The 19,824-nt window shown below is 35.9% G+C and overlaps 1 pseudogene; it reads right to left on the reverse strand.

The window, feature by feature from the left end:
- Positions 1–19,824, reverse strand: part of LOC125854763 (uncharacterized) — a 153,476-nt pseudogene that overhangs the window by 40,116 nt on the left and 93,536 nt on the right.

Genomic DNA, 19,824 nt, shown 5'->3' on the forward strand with positions numbered 1-19,824 from the left:
AGTAGCCATTTTGGCTAGTTTGAATGTTTCCTTAAAGACATTATAAGTTTATTTCATAAGTTTCCTTATTTGAGACTATTTCTTATGTTTAAGTCTTCCGATGAGTAAGTAAGCCAAGCCAAGGGTTCGCTTGGGGCAATCGATGGTTCTCGAGTGCTAGTCCCGCCCAGGGTGTAGGCTCAGGGTGTGACAATGTGACCATCTTGTAGATGCATCTATCAAGACCATATAATATTTAAATAGTCCACATGCATGGTGAATAGGTCCACATATATCACCCTATATCTGTTCTTGAAATGCAGTGGATTCCACCCCAACCTTAGCCACTGATGGTTTGATAACCAACTTCCCTTGTGAACAAGCAGCACAACATAATTCCTTTGATTGAAGAACATTTTGATTTTTCAAAGTATGCCCATGTAAATTCTCCATTATTTTGCGCATCATATTATAATTGGGATGGCCCAACCGGTCATACCAAATTATAAAATTATTAGAACTAGTAAACCTTTTGTTTACCACGACATGTGATTTAACCGTAACAATATTTGTATGGTACAACCCAGAAGAAAGTGCAGACATTTTTTCATGCACAGTTTTCTTCTCCGCATTTATTGTAGTAATATAAAGGTATTCGGCATTTCCTTCATTCCCAGTCTCAACATGATAGCCAACCTTGAAACTTAACAAATTTCTTTGAGACTTACTACAATACAAAGCATTATTGATTACCAATAATGTTCCTCCAGGTAGTAATAAGACTGCTCTTCCAGACCCTCAATCAATTTTGAACTATAGGATATTGTATTAACATGTGCCTTTTTCTTAATCAAATGAGAGAAATATTTATTTTCTCTTAGTATCGTATGAGTTGTGACACTATCCACAAGGCACATATCTCCATTACTCATCTTGGATTCAACTGAAGAATGAGAAAATTTATTTATCTTCAAAAGAATAAAAATACATAATAAGAAGTACAAAACTTAACAAAAGAAATTTCAAGTTCATAAACTTTAATCAAGACATTAAAAATACATAAAAACATTATTCATTTCCCAGCTAAATTATTAATCTCAGTTGCGATCTCCAAAGAAGTCCTCAACTTCTAGATGAGTAATATCATCGAGCCCATCAAAAGCATCATCTTTCAATGCTAAGTTTGCCTCTAACATTCTCATCATATTTTTGAGAAGATCCTGCTTCAACATCATGTTTAAGAGTCAAATGTGACTCCACCCGGGCATTAGAAGATGAGGCACAACCTTTATTTCCTTTCCTTTTGAAGGAATTTTTATACAGCTTGACAAAATGATCAGGTGCCCGACATTAATTTTTCCAGTGACCTTTAAAGCCACAATGATGACAGTGATTGCCTTTTCCTTTAGAAGGATTATTTTGAGAACCCATATAGTTCTCCCTTTTGTTATGACCACCACCTCGACGATTATTATATCGTCTTTTACCCTTGCCACGCCCACACATATTATCATGACCCCGATTATTTTGTCTTATTTCAGACTAGCCGTGTGCTTCTGCCCCGTGTGCCTTCGGTAATAGAGAACTTCCAGCAGGATGGGTTTAATGATTTTTCATTAAAAAGTCATTATGCTGCTCAGCCACTAGAAGGAATGAGATTAATTCAGAGTATTTTTTAAAACCTTTTTCACGGTATTACTGCTGTAATATCATATTGGAGGCATGAAAAGTAGTTAGGTTCTTTTACAACATGTCCTTATCTTTTATAACTTCCTCACATAATTTTAATTGGGAAGTGATTCTAAATACATCAGAGTTATACTCAATTACGGTTTTATAATCTTGAAACCGTAAGTGCATCCACTCATAACGAGCCCTTGGCAATACCGTTTCCTTGAGGTGGTTATACCTCCCTTTCAAACCTATCCACAGTTCAAGTGGATCTTTCACTGTTAATTATTCAACCTTCAGGCTTTCATCAAGATGATGATGAAGGAAAATCATAGCTTTCGCTTTATCCTGACTTGATGCCTTATTTCCTTTGATTATACTATCACCAAGACCCTTAGCAGTAAGGTGAATTTCAGCATCAAGTATCCATGACAAATAGTTCTTTCTAGAAATGTCAAGTGCCACAAATTCAAGCTTTGACAAATTCGACATGATGAAAACTATCATAAAATAATTGAGTTAATATTATGATGTTGGTTTCTTTATAATGAATGGTTAATTAATGTTCAAATAATAAGGTATAATATGATTATAAATTATATTATATGCATGTATATGGAATGTCTTAAAAACATGTAAAATCATGAAGTATTGAAACAATAGATTTAATATGTACTTTTAATAGTTCTACAATATTTATCATAGTTTCAATAGATATTAACGCCATTTTTAAGAGATTCAAGTCATATTTAATACATAATATTTTTCTTTTTGACATACCAATATTAATCATAAATTTATGAAATTAAAATACTTACGAGTATTCTAACTAGCATGTTATCATAAGCCCTAGTATTTAATTTAGAGTTATAAGTTAGTAGCATATAAACAACATAAACATATAAACCTGAATTGTATTGATTATTATGCCTAGTAAAGTATCATACTAATACCTAAAGCAAGTTATGTGTGCAGTAATTAAATTGTTGATCAAAGACTTATGTAAGTCCTATTAGATATGTTATAAAAATGTATATCTGACTCGGAAAGAAAATTGATTAACTTTTAGGAATTAAGATAATCCCAAATTAAGTAGGTCTCAATTGGTTAGAGACTCGTACTGATAATGTGTTGTAAAATGAGAGCAAAATACAACAATACTAAATAAGAAATGGAAGACAAATGCTAATGACAAGTATAGAGTAAATAGTATTCTTTTATCTCTTTTTGTTGTCTTTCTTAAGGGTGAAAGAATACCCTTTTATAGGATGTAGAAATCATTAGTTTACAACCTTAAACCAAAATACATTAGTAATCTTTAAGTCATACATTAAATTAATACATTACGTTAGGTTGTTCATGAAAAGAAACATCCATAATTAAATAGATTTGTAACAAATGGTCTTTTCAAATGTAGTAATAGAAAAAATAATTATTTTGGGATACTCCTATTAAATAACATTTGTAAAACAAATTTATGGTCAAATACTAACTTAAATTGAAAAATAAAAGTGCAGTCCCTACACCAGCTTCTTTAATCTTTTCCCTTCATCATCTCATTTCCCCTCTTTAATTACTTCTTATGATTGAATTTTATTAGATAATGTTTGATCCTTATATAAGTTTGATTTAAGAAAAATATAAATATAATAAGATATTGAACATTAAAAAATAAGAGAAACCAAAGAGAATTTATTATTTTTGAGGTTTAGATTTTATTTAACTATGAAAAGTGATGAAATTGCTATTAAAAATTACGTATCAAAATTATATTCAAAATTTAAAATTTACTTGGATCAATTTTAAAATAAAAATATATTATTGATTTTTTTTTACATAATATATTATTGTGATTATCATAATTTGGATTATCAAGATTTCAAATTCAATGGTAAATATTTTTAAAAACCAGTGTGACCCTCCAAGCATATACTGAAAATTTTGAAAGAATTATAGTATATATTTGAAAAAAATTATGTGACCTTCAAGAATCAACATAACTTATTGTTAAAGCACGTACACTCACATTATTTTCATCTCCAATTTTAATGTTGTAACAACAGGGTGATCCATTGAAAGCAAGCAACATGTTGATTTCTTTTTGCTACCATCTAACTTCCAAATTGCTACATGTCGATCACTAACTTAGGCAGATGAGAAAAAATTACATAGTGTTTCTTTGCCTTCACTGATATTTGAACTTTATTGGGTATATAGCAAGAGTTAATGGGAAATGGAGGGAAGATGAAAAGAGAGGAACTTGAAAAGTTGGGAACTTGAAAAATCCTCTTATACTTTAGTAAAAAGGCATTTTCCCTCATCGGTGGTGGAAGGAAAAAAATAGAAGAATTTAGATAGAAAAACACTTCTATTAATTGTTAAAAGGGTTGGAAAGAGGGACCCCCCTTGCGTCATCGTCGTCGTCGCTCACTCGGCTCGGCTTCGACTTCAGCTTTGGCTTTGGAAAATGATCGCATGAGAGATTATTTTTTTGACAAAGTTTGCTTTAATTATTTAGTTATTTATTTAATTAAATTAACTGGCCAAAACGTTTCAATTAATTAGTTAATTAATCGAAACATTCCGACTAGACTCGGATCCGCGCACGGCCCGTTTTATTTAAACTTTCCGATTTTATTTAAATTTCCCGCCGTTGGAAATGACTATTCTAAAAGGTTGCACCTTTCAGGAACATCCATGACCGTTTGAAAGGTTGCAAACTTTCATTAATGGTCGTGTGGATTCTGGAAGGTTGCAACCTTTCAGAATCAGTTCCTTTTGGCTATAAATACCAATTATTCTTCAGAATTTTTTAAACTTACGAAAATTTCTGTTTTGTTCTTCTACTTCTGCATAAATATTTTTTGTGCACTTTATTGCCGTTGACTGGCTTGCCGACACCAACGTTTTGGGTATCAATACATTGGTGATTGAAATCATTCTATCTTGGGAGGACATATTCCAAATCAAACCTCAATTACTAAAGGGGAATGATTTCCTTAAGGGGACATTGTGCATTCAGTGGGCTTGATCTTTTTCCGTTCTGTCTTCTACAGATTCTGGTATGTTTTGCAGATTTTAGTTTTTGTAAATTAATTTATGTTCTTACTAGTTCATTAAACTTTGGTAACTACGTGTTTTTGCAAAGTTTGTTGAGATCAGTAATTCTATTTTAAACACAGATTGGCAACAATCTTAAGAAAATTAATTATTTTATTTTAATCTGTGTTTCTGGTGGAGACAAAAATCTTCGTGGTTTTATAGTTTGCAATTTAAGTTATTGCTTACTAAGTCATTTGTATCAATTTCTGTTTATTATAGATTCTGAAATGACGAATGATAATGTTATGGTGGTTGTTGCTGCACTAACCCGAACTGCGGTAACACCAGTAGAGAAACTGGGAAAATTCTCTGGTGTGAATTTCAGAGGATGGCAGCAACATGTATTTTTCTAGCTTACCACTCATGGTCTGCAGAAATTCACCAATAAAGTTACTCCAGTGAAATGTCAGACAGAGAAAAAATCATGATTATTGAAGCATGGAAACAGGCAGACTTCCTATGTAAGGGCTACATTTTGAGTGCTTTAGAGGATGACCTATAGTGCAATGACAACTTCAAAAGAATTATGGGATGCACTTGAGAAGAGGTATAAGACAGAAGATGTATGCTTGAAAAAGTTTATGGTCGCAAAGTTTTTAGACTATAAAATGTCAGATAGTAAAACTGTTGGATCACAAGTGCAGGAACTTCAACTTATTTTCCATGATCTGATTGCTGAAGATACGGTAGTAAATGAAACTTTTCAAGTGGGTGCAATGATCGAGAAGTTACCTCCTTTGTGGAACGACTTCAAGAATTATCTAAAGCACAAAGGCGAGGAAATGAAGCTTGAAGATCTTGTGATTCGGCTCAAGATTGAGGAAGATAACAAGACCGCCGAAAAGAAGTCTCGTAAGAGTTCGACAACAGTTGGATTTAATATTGTTGAAGAAGCTCCTACCAAAGGCAAAAAGAGAAAGAAGTCCAACGGACATAAGTCAAAACAGGCCAAGAATAAATTCAAGGGCGATTGTTACAACTGTTGTAAGGCTAGTCACAAGTCTTTTGACTGTCGTGCTCCAAGAAAGGACAAAGGCAAAAGTCAAGCAAACATCGTGGAAGAGATGGAAGATGCAGATGACCTCTGTGCAATAATCTCGGAGTGCAACTTAGTTGGAAATCCCAAGGAGTGGTTTCTCGACTTAGGTGCCACTCGACATATTTTCTCTGCGAAAGAAGACTTTGCGATGTACACTCCTGCTGATTTCGATGAATATCTGTTCATGGGGAACATAACAACAACAAGGATTGTAGGAACTAGGAAAGTAATGTTGAAACTGACATCCGACAAGGTGTTGACTCTGAACAACATTTTGCACGTTCCTACTATTAGGAAGAATTTAGTTTCTGCTGCACAGCTCGTTAAGAACAAGTTTAAGTGTGTCCTAGTTAGTGACAAAAATGTAATAAGTAAGAATGAGATGTTCTTATGAAAAGTCTACCTCACTGAGGGTCTCTTCAAGCTAAATGTAATGGTTGTTGACAGTATTAATAAGAATTCTGCTTATGTTTACTTATTGTAGTCAAATGATTTATGGCATGCCCGTTTTAGATATGTAAATTACAATGCCTTGAGAAAATTGGTTACTTTAGAAGTATAGCCTGATTTTAAATGCGATAAATCGAAATGTGAAATTTGGGTAAAATATAAGTTTGCTAAACATCCTTATAAGCCTATTGAAAGAAATTCAAAACCTTTACACTTAATTCACATAGATATATGCGATATGAAGTCGACACCATCTCGTCGTGGGAAAAAGTGTTTTATAACTTTTATTGACGATTGCATTCGATTTTTGTTATGTATATTTGCTTAATAGCAAGGATGAAATAATTGATGCATTTAAGTAATACAAAAATGAAGTAGAGAATCAATTGAATCTAAAGATAAAAATGATTTGGAGCGATAGGGGTGGAGAATACGAATCTCCTTTTGCAGAGATATGTTTGGAATATGGTATTATTCATCAAACTACTGAACCCTATACACCACAGTCAAATGGTTTGGTGGAACGGAAGAATAAAGAATTAAAGGAAATGATGAATGCCTTGATACATAGTTCTGGTTCACCAAGAAATCTATGGGGGGAAGCCATCCTTACGACTAACAAGATACTTAATAGGGTACCTTGTAGCAATTGATTCCATATGAGTTATGGAAATGAAGGAAACCCAACTTGAAATATTTCAAAGTGTGGGGGTGTCTAGCCAAAGTAGAGGTTCCTTTACCCAAGAGGGTGAAAAATGGAACCAAAACAGTGGATTGTGTATTCATTGGATATGCTGTGAACAGTAAGGCCTGTCGGTTTTTTGCTCACAAATCTGATAATCCTGAAATTCATGTGAATACGGTAATGGAGTCAGATAACGTTGAGTTCTTTGAACATATTTATCTGTATAAAACTTAATGTGAGTCGACAAGTGAAAGACCTAAATCACTATGTGAAGAATCAATGGACAATACGCTACCTAATGAGGATCCTAGGCATAGTAGTCGCCAATGGAAATGCATTTCTTTCGAACCAGATTTTGTGGCATTCTTGCTTGAAAATGAGCCTCCAACATTTAAAGCAACTTTGTCTTCATCTGAGTCAATCTATTGGAAAGAAGCAGTCAATAGTGAGATCAAATCAATTTTAAGTAATCACACTTGGGAATTGGCTGATCTTCCTCCAGGAAATAAACCTCTAGGATTAAAGTGGATCTTTAAAAGGAAAATGAAAGCCAATGGGACTATTGACAAATATAAGGCCAGACTTGTAATCAAAGGATACAGACAAAAGGAAGGTCTGGACTACTTTGATACATACTCTCCAGTAACAAGTATAACATCAATTAGGATCCTACGCATAGTAGCCGCCAACGGAAATGCACTTCTTTCGAACCATATTTTATGGCATTCTTGCTTGAAAATGAGCCTCCAACATTTAAAGCAACTATGTCTTCATATCAGTCAATCTATTGGAAAGAAGCAGTCAATAGTGAGATCAAATCAATTTTAAGTAATCATACATGGGAATTGACTAATCTTCCTCCAAAGAATAAACCTTTAGGATCAAAGTGGATCTTTAAAAGGAAAATGAAATCCGATGGGACTATTGACAAATATAAGGCTAGACTTGTAGTCGAAGGATACAGACAAAAGGAAGTTCTGGACTACTCTGATACATACTCTCCAGTAACAAGGATAACATCAATTAGGATGTTAATAGCACTAGCGGCAGTGCATGATCTTAAAATCCACCAAATGGATGTAAAGACAGCCTTCTTAAATGGAGAGTTGGAGCACTAGGCTTTCAGTCTGAAATGACTGTTCTGAAAGGTTGCAACTTTCAGGACCAACCATGACCGTTTGAAAGGTTGCAAACTTTCATTAATGGTTGTGTGGATTCTGAAAGGTTGCAACCTTGCAGAATCAGTTCCTCTTGGCTATAAATACCAATTATTCTTCAGAATTTTTTAAACTTACGAAAATTTCTGGTTTCTTCTTCTTCTTTTTCTACACAAATATTTTTCGTGTACTTTATTGCCGTTGACTGGCTCGCTGACACCAACGTTTTGGGTATCAATACACTGGTGATTGAGATCATTCTATCCTGGGAAGACATATTCCAAATCAAACCTCGGATAATAGAGGGGAATAATTTCCTTAAGGGGACACTGTGCATTTAGTGGGTTTGATCTTTTTTCGTTCTGTCTTTTACAGATTCTGGTATGTTTTACAGATTTTAGTTTTTGTGAATTAATTTATGTTCTTCTGTTCTTACTAGTTCATTAAACTTTGGTAACTATGTGTTTTTGCAGAGTTTGTTGAAATCAGTAATTCTATTTTAAATACAGATTGACAACAATCTTAAGGAAATTATTTATTTTATTTTAATCTGTGTTTCTGGTGGAGACAAAAACCTTCATGGTTTTATACACCTATTAAGTTTGAAATTCAAGTTATTGCTTATTGAGTCATTTGTATCATATCTGTTTATTATAGATTCTGAAATGAAAAATGATAATGTTACGCTGGTTGTTGCTGCACCTATCCGAACTGCGGTAACACCAACAGAGAAACCGGGAAAATTCTCTGGTGGGAATTTCAAAGGATGACACCAACGGATATTTTTCTGGCTTACCACTCTTGGTCTGTAGAAATTCACCAATGAAGTAACCCAGTGCCTGTTGCTGAAATGTTAGACAGAGAAAAAATCATGATTATTGAAGCATGGAAACAGGCAGACTTCCTATGTAAGGGCTACATTTTGAGTGCTTTAGAGGTTGACCTATAGTAATGACAACTTCGAAAGAATTGTGGGATGCACTTGAGAAGAAATATAAGACAGAAGATGTATGCTTGAAAAAGTTTATGGTCGCAAAATTTTTAGACTATAAAATGTCAGATAGTAAAACTGTTGGATCATAAGTGCAGGAACTTCAACTTATTTTCCATGATCTAATTGATGAGGATATGGTAGTAAATGAAGCTTTTCAAGTGGCTGCAATGATCGAGAAGTTACATCCTTTGTGGAATGACTTCAAGAATTAGCTAAAGCATAAACGTAAGGAAATGAAGCTTGAAGATCTTGTGATTCAGCTCAAGATTGAGGAAGATAAGAAGACCGGTGGAAAGAAGGCTTGTTAGAGTTCGACAATAATTGAAGTTAATATTGTTGAAGAAGCTCCTACCAAAGGCAAGAAGAGAAAGAAGTCCAACGGACATAAGTCAAAACAGGCCAAGAAGAAATTCAAGGGCAATTGTTACAACTGTGGTAAGGCTGGTCACAAGTCTTCTGACTGTCGTGCTCCAAGAAAGGACAAAGACAAAGAAAAAGGCAAAAGTCAAGCAAACATCGTGGAAGAGATGGAGGATGCAGATGACCTCTGTGCAATGATCTCGGAGTGCAACTTAGTTGGAAATTCCAATGAGTGGTTTCTCGACTCAGGTGCCACTCGACATATTTGCTCTATGAAAGAAGACTTTGTGACGTACACTCTCGCTGAGTTCGATGAAGATATGTTCATGGGGAACATAACAACAACAAGGATTGCAGGAACTAGGAAAGTAATGTTGAAAATGACATCCGACAAGGTGTTGACTCTGAACAACATTCTGCACGTTCCTACTGTTAGGAAGAATTTAGTTTCTGCTGCACTGCTCGTTAAGAACGGGTTTACGTGTGTCCTAGTTAGTGACAAAGCTGTAATAAGTAAGAATACGATATTATTAGGAAAAGGCTACCTCACTAAGGGTCTCTTCAAACTGAATATAATGGTTGTTGACAGTATTAATAAGAATTCTACTTTTGTTTACTTATTGGAGTCAAAAGAATTATGGCATGCCCGTTTGGGACATGTAAATTACAAAGCCTTGAGAAAATTGGTTACTTTAGAAGTATAGCCTGATTTCAAATGTGATAAATCGAAATGCGAAATTTTTGTAGAAAGTAAGTTTGTTAAACATCATAAGTAAGTTTGTTAAACATCCTTATAAGTCTGTTGAAAGAAATTCAAAACCTTTAGACTTAATTCACACAGATATATGCGATATGAAGTCGACACCATTCGTGGTGGGAAAAAATATTTTATTACTTTTATTGACTATTGCACTCGATTTTGTTATGTATATTTGCTTAATAGTAAGGATGAAGCAATTGATGCATTTAAGCGATACAAAAATGAAGTAGAGAACCAATTGAATCTAAAGATAAAAATGATTCGGAGTGATAGGGGTGGAGAATAGAAATCTCCTTTTGCAGAGATATGTTTGGAATATGGTATTATTCATCAAACTATTGCACCCTATACACCACAGTCAAATGGTTTGGCGGAACGAAAGAATAAAACATTAAAGGAAATGATGAATGCCTTGATACATAGTTCTGGTTCAACAAGAAATCTATGGGGGGAAGCCATCCTTACGACTAACAAGATACTGAATAGGGTACCTCGTAGCAAAACGCAATCGATTCCATATGAGTTCTGGAAATGAAGGAAACCCAACTTGAAATATTTCAAAGTGTGGGGGTGTCTAGCCAAAGTAGAGGTTCCTTTACCTAAGAGGGTGAAAATTGGAACCAAAACAATGTATTGTGTATTCATTGGATATGCTATGAACATTAAGGCTTGTCGATTTTTTGTTCAGAAATTTGATAATCCTGAAATTCATGAGAATACGATAATGGAGTCAGATAAAGATGAGTCCTTTGAACATATTTGTCCATATAAAATTGAATGTGAGTCGACAAGTGAAAGACCTAAACGACCACGCCCTGACCCGACATCGGGTATTGTGCACCTCAACCAATGGAAAATCTATAAGTTGAGGGTGGCTATGGAAGAGGAAACCCAAAGAAAATAGGTATGAAAAGAGTTTGATGTTGAAAAAGAAAGGAAAGGATGTGACTTGTCAAAAGCTAAAAGAAAAATAAAATAAAAGTAAAAAGAGCTACAAAGTCTAAAGTCACATCCGTGGTTGAAGGAAATCAAGGGAAAGAAAGGCAAAATGGTAGGATGGAAAAAATAAGGCAAAAAGAGGGTGAAAGCCTAGTGTAATGTCAAGGATGGCAGAAAGTCACTAAGAAGTACCCAAATGTACCACACCTGACCCTGAGCCTATGCTACAAGCCAAGAAAGTCCTATAGTAATCCTAAAGTCTAGTTTGGAGAGTCTAAGCAGTGAAAATAAGGGAAAGCCTATGGTACTGAGCGCTAACTGTACTTGAAGTTATTTCTGAGTGTGAGTGTTGAATGAATCCTTGTACTAAAATTCGTAAGTCATTGTGCGAAAGAAAAGGAATTTTGTTTGAAGGGCAGTTAGTACATTGTCGGAGAGTTGGTACCTTGGTGATAGTGAAACAGTGTATGTTATGTGTTGGTTGGTCAATTGTTGTCATGGTTTGATCTGCATGAATTAGCTTATCGAGTCTAAGAGAACAAATTTTGTACCCACAAAGATAGTGGGGTAGAAAGCCATGTGATTGCTTGTGTGTGAAATGCTTGCTTCTATACAAGTGTTGTTTAGAATCTTAGTGTGTCGCTTGAGGACAAACAATGAATTTAAGTTGAGGGTGTTGATATACCGTGATTTTACGGTATTTCTAATACATTTCACTTACAAGTTGTGTGTATCTAGGGCCTTTTTGGGTTGGTTTTTATGTGTTTTTATCATGTTTTGCAGGAAAGGCGTTCAGGCGCGAAAGTAAAGGGACAACTGAAATAACTGCAGAAAGGGCACCTACGGAGGTGATCTATGGACCATTCTGTCAGATTTCCCTGATTTGGCTTCCATGCCTTGCCTGGTGATTTACGACCATCACCTATGGAGCGACCCTGGACCTATGGTCCGTAGATCACCTCCATAGGTGCCCTTTCTGCAGTTATTTCAGCTGTCCCTTTACTTTCGCGCCTGAACGTCTTTCCTGCAAAACTTGATAAAAACCAACTCAAAAAGGCCATAGACACACACAACTTGTAAGTGAAATGTATTAGAAATACCGTAAACTCACGGTATATCAACCATGGGAAGAATCAACAGAAAATACATTACCTAATGAGAATCCTAGGCATAGTAGTCGCCAATGGAAATCCACTTCTTTCGAACTAGATTTTGTGGCATTCTTGCTTGAAAATAAGCCTCCAACACTTAAAGCAGCTATGTCTTCATCTGAGTTAATCTATTGGAAAGAAGCAGTCAATAGTGAGATCGAATCAATTTTAAGTAATCATACTTGGGAATTGGCTGATCTTTCTCCAGGAAACAAACCTTTAGGATCAAAGTGGATCTTTTAAAGGAAAATGAAAGCTGATTGGACTATTGACAAATATAAGGCTAGACTTGTGGTCAAAGGATACAGACAAAAGAAAGGTCTGGACTACTTTGATACATACTCTCCAGTAACCAGGATAACATCAATTAGGATGTTAATAGCACTAGCGACAGTGCATGATCTTAAAATCCACCAAATGGATGTAAAGACAGTCTTTTTAAATGGAGAGTTGGAGGAAGAAATTTACATGGAACAACCTGAAGGGTTTGTGGTTCCTGGTAAAGAAGAGAAAGTGTGCAGACTTGTGAAGTCGCTTTATGGGCTAAAACAAGCACCCAAACAATGGCATGCTAAATTTGATCAAACAATATTGGCAAATGGATTCAAGATTAGCGAATGTGATAAGTGTGTTTACATTAAAAACATTCCGAATCATGAAGTCATAGTTTGTCTGTATGGTAATGCCATGTTAATAATGAGTAAAGATATTGATGATATAAATGCTACTAAGCGCATGCTGTCCAGCAAGTTCGATTATGAAGGACTTAGGAGTTGCTGATTTGATCTTAGGGATCATGATTCTCAAAAATCCTCAGGGACTAGCATTATCTCAATCTCATTATATTTAAAGAGTATTGGATAAGTTCAAGTACTTGAATTTCAATGTTATCAAAACTCTAATTGATTTAAGTTATACATTTCAAAAGAATGTAGGTGAAAGTGACTGTTAATTGGAATATGCGAGAGTGTTGGGAAGTTTGATGTATATTATGAATTGTACACGACTAGATATATCATGTGTTATTAGCAAATTGAGTTGGTTCACTAGTAATTCGAATCAAACACACTGGATGGCAATGAAAGGTGTGTTGGGGTATCTGAAATATACACAATACTATGCTTTGCATTATAATAAATATCCTGCTGTGATTGAAGGATATAGTGATGCAAATTGGATCACCGGGTCAAATGAAGTAAAATCCTCAAGTGGTTATGTGTTTACACTTGGTGGAGGAGCAGTCTCTTGGAAATCGTCCAAACAGACATGTATCGCTCGCTCCACAATGGAATCTAAAATTATTGCTTTAGATAATGCTGGTGAAGAAGTTGAATGGCTCCAAAATTTCTCAGAGGATATTCCATTCTGGCCTAAACCTGTGGGACCTATTTGCATACATTGTGATAGTCAAGCAGCAATAGGTAGGGCAGGGAGTGTCACGTACAACGGGAAGTCTCGTCATATACGATGGAAACATAAAACCATAAGACAACTGCTCTCTAGTGGAAATATCACAATTGACTGTGTGATGTCAAGCGATAATGTGTTAGATCCACTAAAGAAATGCCTAGTGAGAGAGTCAGTTGAAAGATCATCTAAGGGAGTGGGTTTACGGTTTAGGACAAGTCAATATGGTGGTAACTCTATCTAGCAGACTGGAGATCCTAAGAGCTAGATTCAAGGAGAAAAACAAAGTTGTGACTGACGGTTCGACATTGTCAATCAACTCAATCCATTCTCATGATGAAGACAATGTTCAGGAACAAGGTTAAGACTTTAAGGCTTGTTAATGAGTTAATAAAGCTTAAAGTTTTTAATGATTTGCTATGTTTGATAGATTTGACCAAATAGTGTATCTACGAGATGACACAGTTAGAAATCACCTATGTGAGTGTGAAGTGTAAGCCACTTCAAAGAGAATTTTATGTCAAAAGCCTATTCTCTATACACACATGAAACTAAAAGGTGTTCATGGTTAAAACGAACACAACTGTGAGAACCATAAACGGTAAAGGGTTAATTGTGTGACATATGATTGTCTAGGTATACACCAAAGCTTGACAGTTCAAAGATATCGCATCTACCGATTGATCGAGTATATCCGACATATGTTCACTACAGAAAGTCCAAGGGGAAACCTACTTATCCAGATACAATTAATCCTTTCTTGTAAAGTACACACTCGTCCGTGCATTCCTTATGTTATAACCATTCCCCATTCATGTGGGGGATTGTTGGGTATATAGCAAGAGTTAATGGGAAATGGAGGGAAGATGAAAAAAGAAGAACTTGAAAAGTTGGGAACTTGAAAAGTCCTCTTATGCTTTAGTAAAAAGGCATTTCTCCCTCATCGGTGGTGGAAGGAAAAATAGAAGAGTTTAAATAGAGAAGCACTTCTATTAATTATTAAAAGGGTTGGAAAGAGGGACCCCTTCGCGCCGCCGTCGTCGTCACTCAGCTTTGGCTTTGGAAAATGATCGATCGAGAGATTTAGTTAAATATTTATTTATTAAATTAAATTAAATGGCCAAAACATTTCAATTAATTAGTTAATTAACCGAAACGTTCCGACCCGACTAAGATCCGCGCGCGACCCAGTTTATTTAAACTTTCCTGTTTTATTTAAATTTCCCGCCGTTGGAAATGATTGTTCTGAAAGGTTACAACTTTCAGGAACAGCCATAACCATTTGAAAGGTTGCAAACTTTCATTAATGGTCGTGTGGATTTTGAAAGGTTGCAACCTTTCGGAATCAGTTCCTCTTGGCTATAAATACTAGTTATTCTTCAGAATTTTTTAAACTTACAAAAATTTATGGTTTCTTCTTCTTCTTCTGCACAAATATTTTTCATGTACTTTAATGTCGTTGAGTGGCTCACTGACACCAGTGTTTTGGGTATCAATACACTGGTGATTGATATCATTCTATCCTGGGAGGACATATTCCAAATCATACCTCGGATACTAGAGGGGAATACTTTCCTTAAGGGGACATTGTGCATTCAATGGGCTTGATCATTTTCCATTCTGTCTTTTACAGACTCTGGTATGTTTTACAGATTTTAGTTTTTGTGAATTAATTTATGTTCTTCTGTTCTTACTGGTTCATTAAACTTTGGTAACTACGTGTTTCTGCAAAGTTTGTTGAAATCAGTAATTATGTTTTAAACACAGATTGGCAACAAACATGAGACCTTATGATTCTCCTCTAAATTCATTGAAGACTAGGCCATACCTTGAGTGCATGAGCCTCTATATATGTAGTTGAATTGCAATTTAAAGCTATTTTATGTTTTTTTTTTCATTTTATGTCATACACTTTTCATTGAAGCACGTATATAAGTGATTAATCATACGTCCAACACATAATATGTCGGAGAACACATGAAAGAGAGTTTCACAGGAAATATACCATTCTTTCTACAAGTCAAAATAAGTTCAACCTGGAACTTATCCAGGATGGCTAGCACTAAATCCGCATTTCAGATGACCTGCAGATACATCTAGAGCTAGAATATCAACACTAGTAATAAATATCCAAAGTTCTTTTTTTTTTCCTGACAAACCAAGTAAAATAGCTCCCATTAAAAAAGTTGAAGTTAGAGTGCAACTAAATAATTAACCACTAACATCTTTTCTCGCATACGAAATACACCTTGCTGTCACATGATAACCACTTCATGCAAGTATAATCCAATGAAAGATGACATCTTGTCTTCATAAACAGGCTTGCTATCTCAGTTGACACAATATCTGCAGACTCGGTATGTACCTGACCCTTCACTGTATCCCTTAGCTGAAAGATGCCCAAATTATATATTTATGAATTGTGAAATAAAATTCCAATATATCATGTAATTGCTCATTTGCTTATCTAGTTCTATGTTGATACTTTATTTTAAGGATAATCAAGCTTAATACTCTTAATTTGTATGCAATTTAAATGTTTTGGAACTCACGTAAGGTGCTTTGTGCATTGTAGGTGCACATACAAGTATGGGACAAACTGGAATGACCTCGCTGAGTCAAGCCTAAAGTGACCCCTAGAGGCTTATGGCGCCAGTCCCAATGTGAGTGGGGGGTCAAAATTCACCCCCCATACTTAATCATTCTTAGGAGGAGATACTATTATGGAAGCAAGTGCAAGAGCGAAGGCAAAATTCTCTTAGGGTTAACTCTTCATCTCTTTACTTAGCATTATTTATTGTTTGTTACATGAATTGTAGCTTTTGTAATCAGATTTGAGTGGCTAAAGCCCTCTCTCTAGCGTCATGACTTGTGGCCATAGTATGAACTTTGCATTTTAATATATAGTTGTTATTGTGATTTTCTACCATATGTTTTGTTCTCTTGGTATTATACTTATATGATAAATTGATAATCTCTAATGGAACTAGAGAGAGGAAAGTTAGAGATAGAACTAGATTAAGTGGAGTAGGATGCGTTCTGGTAACAGTTTTGCAACTAGGATAGTTTATCCTAATTGACTCCCATACATGAGATATAAATGCATTCAGATTAGTTATGGCCATCATCACTTAACAATATAGGTAATAGGTAGACAGTTAGAGGCTCGAGAGACCATTAATATAATATCAACCTTGCGAGTCAACGAAATGATAGAAATTAGCATCACAATCGTATATAAATATGAAGAGATTACGCAAGTGTCATAGCCCTATGTATTATCTTCTCTATGAACAACCTCTATGATATCAATCGTATTTACCTGTCTTGTTTTAGTTATAACAAGTAGTGTAGTATAAACATTTAACACGCCGACTTTCCTAAACGTCTAAATTAACTCGTATCTTCATGGAAAGACAAGGAGGGTGAGTAATAAATTAAAAATGATGTGGTATGTCATATTTTAAGTGTTCAAGGGTTGTATATCAAGTTTTGAAGTTAAATAAGTGGCAAAATAAAGTTGGCGAAAGTTATCGTAAGTTCCTTTTTAAAGATTTGTCTAAAATTTGGGTCAAATGTCTTGGATGTTTTCTCCCAATATATAAAGAGTTAGAAGGCCTACCACCCATTAAATCGAAGGCCTACGAGTCTAATTTTCAACGCAAAAAACCCTGTATCAAATCGACATAAGAGAAAAAAGTTATGACGGTTTTACTAGGGACTGCTGAGGGAAAATCCAGGTTGGATCCGGGTCGGGTCAAAAATATGGTATGTCGGCTTATTTTTACGTTTTAAGCCATGAAAACATTCCATTTCAGTTACAAACCAGAGAGAAAGTTTAAGGGAGAATTCCTATGGATTTCTAGCATGATGAAGGTTAGTTTTTGATAATTTCTACCATTAAACATTGTCCTCGTGGATAGAAACGTAATCCCTACACGTGGCAATCATTTTTCCCTTCTATTAGCTGCGTTTGGAGCTGGTTTTTGAAGATATAAATTTGTAGTTATTGGTGTTTCTTCAAGGTTTACACTTAGTTAACTAATGTAATCATTTCGGGACCTTTTTATGATTGTTTTTATGAATTTCTACGGACGTTTCGATAAGTTGGGGCAATATGGAAAATCTTCCGATTCAAGATTAATTATGAACTATTTATAGGTGCGTACCAACTGTGTATATATAGTATTTGCGAAGCTTAGGACATAAGGAACAACTTTCGTGAAGGAACTAGGGTCTTTCGAGCGTTAATTGGAAAGGTATGTTAAGGTTATTCCTTACTTACGACATGTTTTCTTAAAGCTTAGGAGCAATGTAATTGGGTTGTTATCCTTGTTACACTTGTAGCCATTATTGTTGATTGTTGGCTGCTCGAGTTGATATAATCCTCCCTTATCAGGATTCTTATTCAGTTAGTAGCGTCCCTATGTTGGACACGACTTAGAGGCTATTTGTATAGGTTTCTTATAACTAAATTGCTATCTTTTAGCAATTGAATTGTTATTGTTGCCCTTGGGGCTATTGTAGTTAGCTGTAGGAATGTGATCTATGCTTAGAAGGGGTATGTTCTGCCTACAGGGTTATATGAATGCCTAAATGAAGTGTGAGTTGCCTATGGGTCTATATTGATGCCTAGAAGGGCTATGAGTTGCCTACTGGGCTATATTGACGCCTAAGAAGGCTATGTGCTTCCTACAGGGCCTTGTTGTTGCCTAAGAGGGCTATGAGTTATCTATAAGCTATGTTGATGCCTAAGAGAGCTATGTGCTACCTACGGGGCTATATTAATGCCTAAGAGGGCTACGTGACTGCCCACGGGGCTAGGGGACTTCTGATAGGGGTATATAGTCTGATTGGCACCTTCCGGGCTTATGGGGGCCTGAGTAGGTGGTTTTGTGTACTGTTTGTACCTGCCGAGTTTATGAGGGTTTGGGTAGGTTGTTGTTTTATTATTTTTGATAAGTTTAGATTTAGGGTAGGTCAGTAAACTTATCTTATCCTTGATTTACTTATCATATTAGTCCAGTATATCAGGATACTTCCACATAGTCTATTGCCTTTCATACTCTGTACATTATTTTGTACTGACGCCCCATTGCCTTCGGGGAGCTGCATTCTTTCCTGAAGGTCCTGACAGACGACCGAGTAGACCTCCTCAGCAATAAGATTGACTTTTATCCGGTTGGCTTGCCCTTTCCTTCGGAGCTGCCAGAGTTGGGAGGTTTTTAACCATTTGTTGTATATATCTTTATGGGTAGGATGGGGTCCTTTCCCGTTAATCTTTACTACTCTTAGAGGCTCGCAGACCAGTGTGTGGGGTGTATAGCTACGTTATGGCCATACTGGCCTATGTTGTTGGTTTGTTGAAGCTTGTGAGTTGTTTGATGTATTGTAATGATATATACCTGCTTTTAGTTTTGGTATAGATATCATGGTGGCCCTGACGGCCAGATTAGGACTTTTGTGCTAGTTCGCTATTTATTTATTTGATCTCCTGGGAGTAGCTGTTTCTTTTATAGATCAGTTGACAGGCTCCTTGCTGGCCGATGACTTAGTTTTAAGCCAAGATAAACTTGTTTGTTTTCTTGATTGTGTGTGGCTGCCATGTGCTAGTAGCAAATGGTTCAGCAGGATCGGCTCAGGCCTAAGTTTTGGCATTAGGAGCCAGTTGCACCCCTCGAGTTTGGGGCGTGACAATCTTGGTATCAGAGCAACGTCGTATCCTAGGGAGTTTGCAAGCCATGTCTAGTAGAGTCTTGTTTATAAATGTATTGTGCACCATATCTGATAAGCAAGAAGCTACCGGGCATGCTAGAATGACTATCATTCTTTTGCTCACCTCGTGCTATAAAGCGGTGTCTTAAGGGTTGAGGTTTCTGTCTTATAATTAATACTTGTATGCAGATAAAGATGACTGACACTAGAAAGACCACAACTAGCTAGAGGCTAGATACAACTGCATGCGAGGGTACTGGCAAGGTACCACAGGTGGAGGTAGCCTATTGTGAGACCCAGGGGGAGACATCTTCTCAGCCCCTATAGCTTCTCCACCGCCTCAGGAACCTCCGAGGGCTATAGGACTTCCGGCTCCACCAGCAATACCACATCTAGTTCCTCCTATTCCATCTGA

This window comes from Solanum stenotomum, chromosome 1 (assembly GCF_019186545.1).
Source record: "Solanum stenotomum isolate F172 chromosome 1, ASM1918654v1, whole genome shotgun sequence".
NCBI classification, from domain to species: domain Eukaryota; kingdom Viridiplantae; phylum Streptophyta; class Magnoliopsida; order Solanales; family Solanaceae; genus Solanum; species Solanum stenotomum.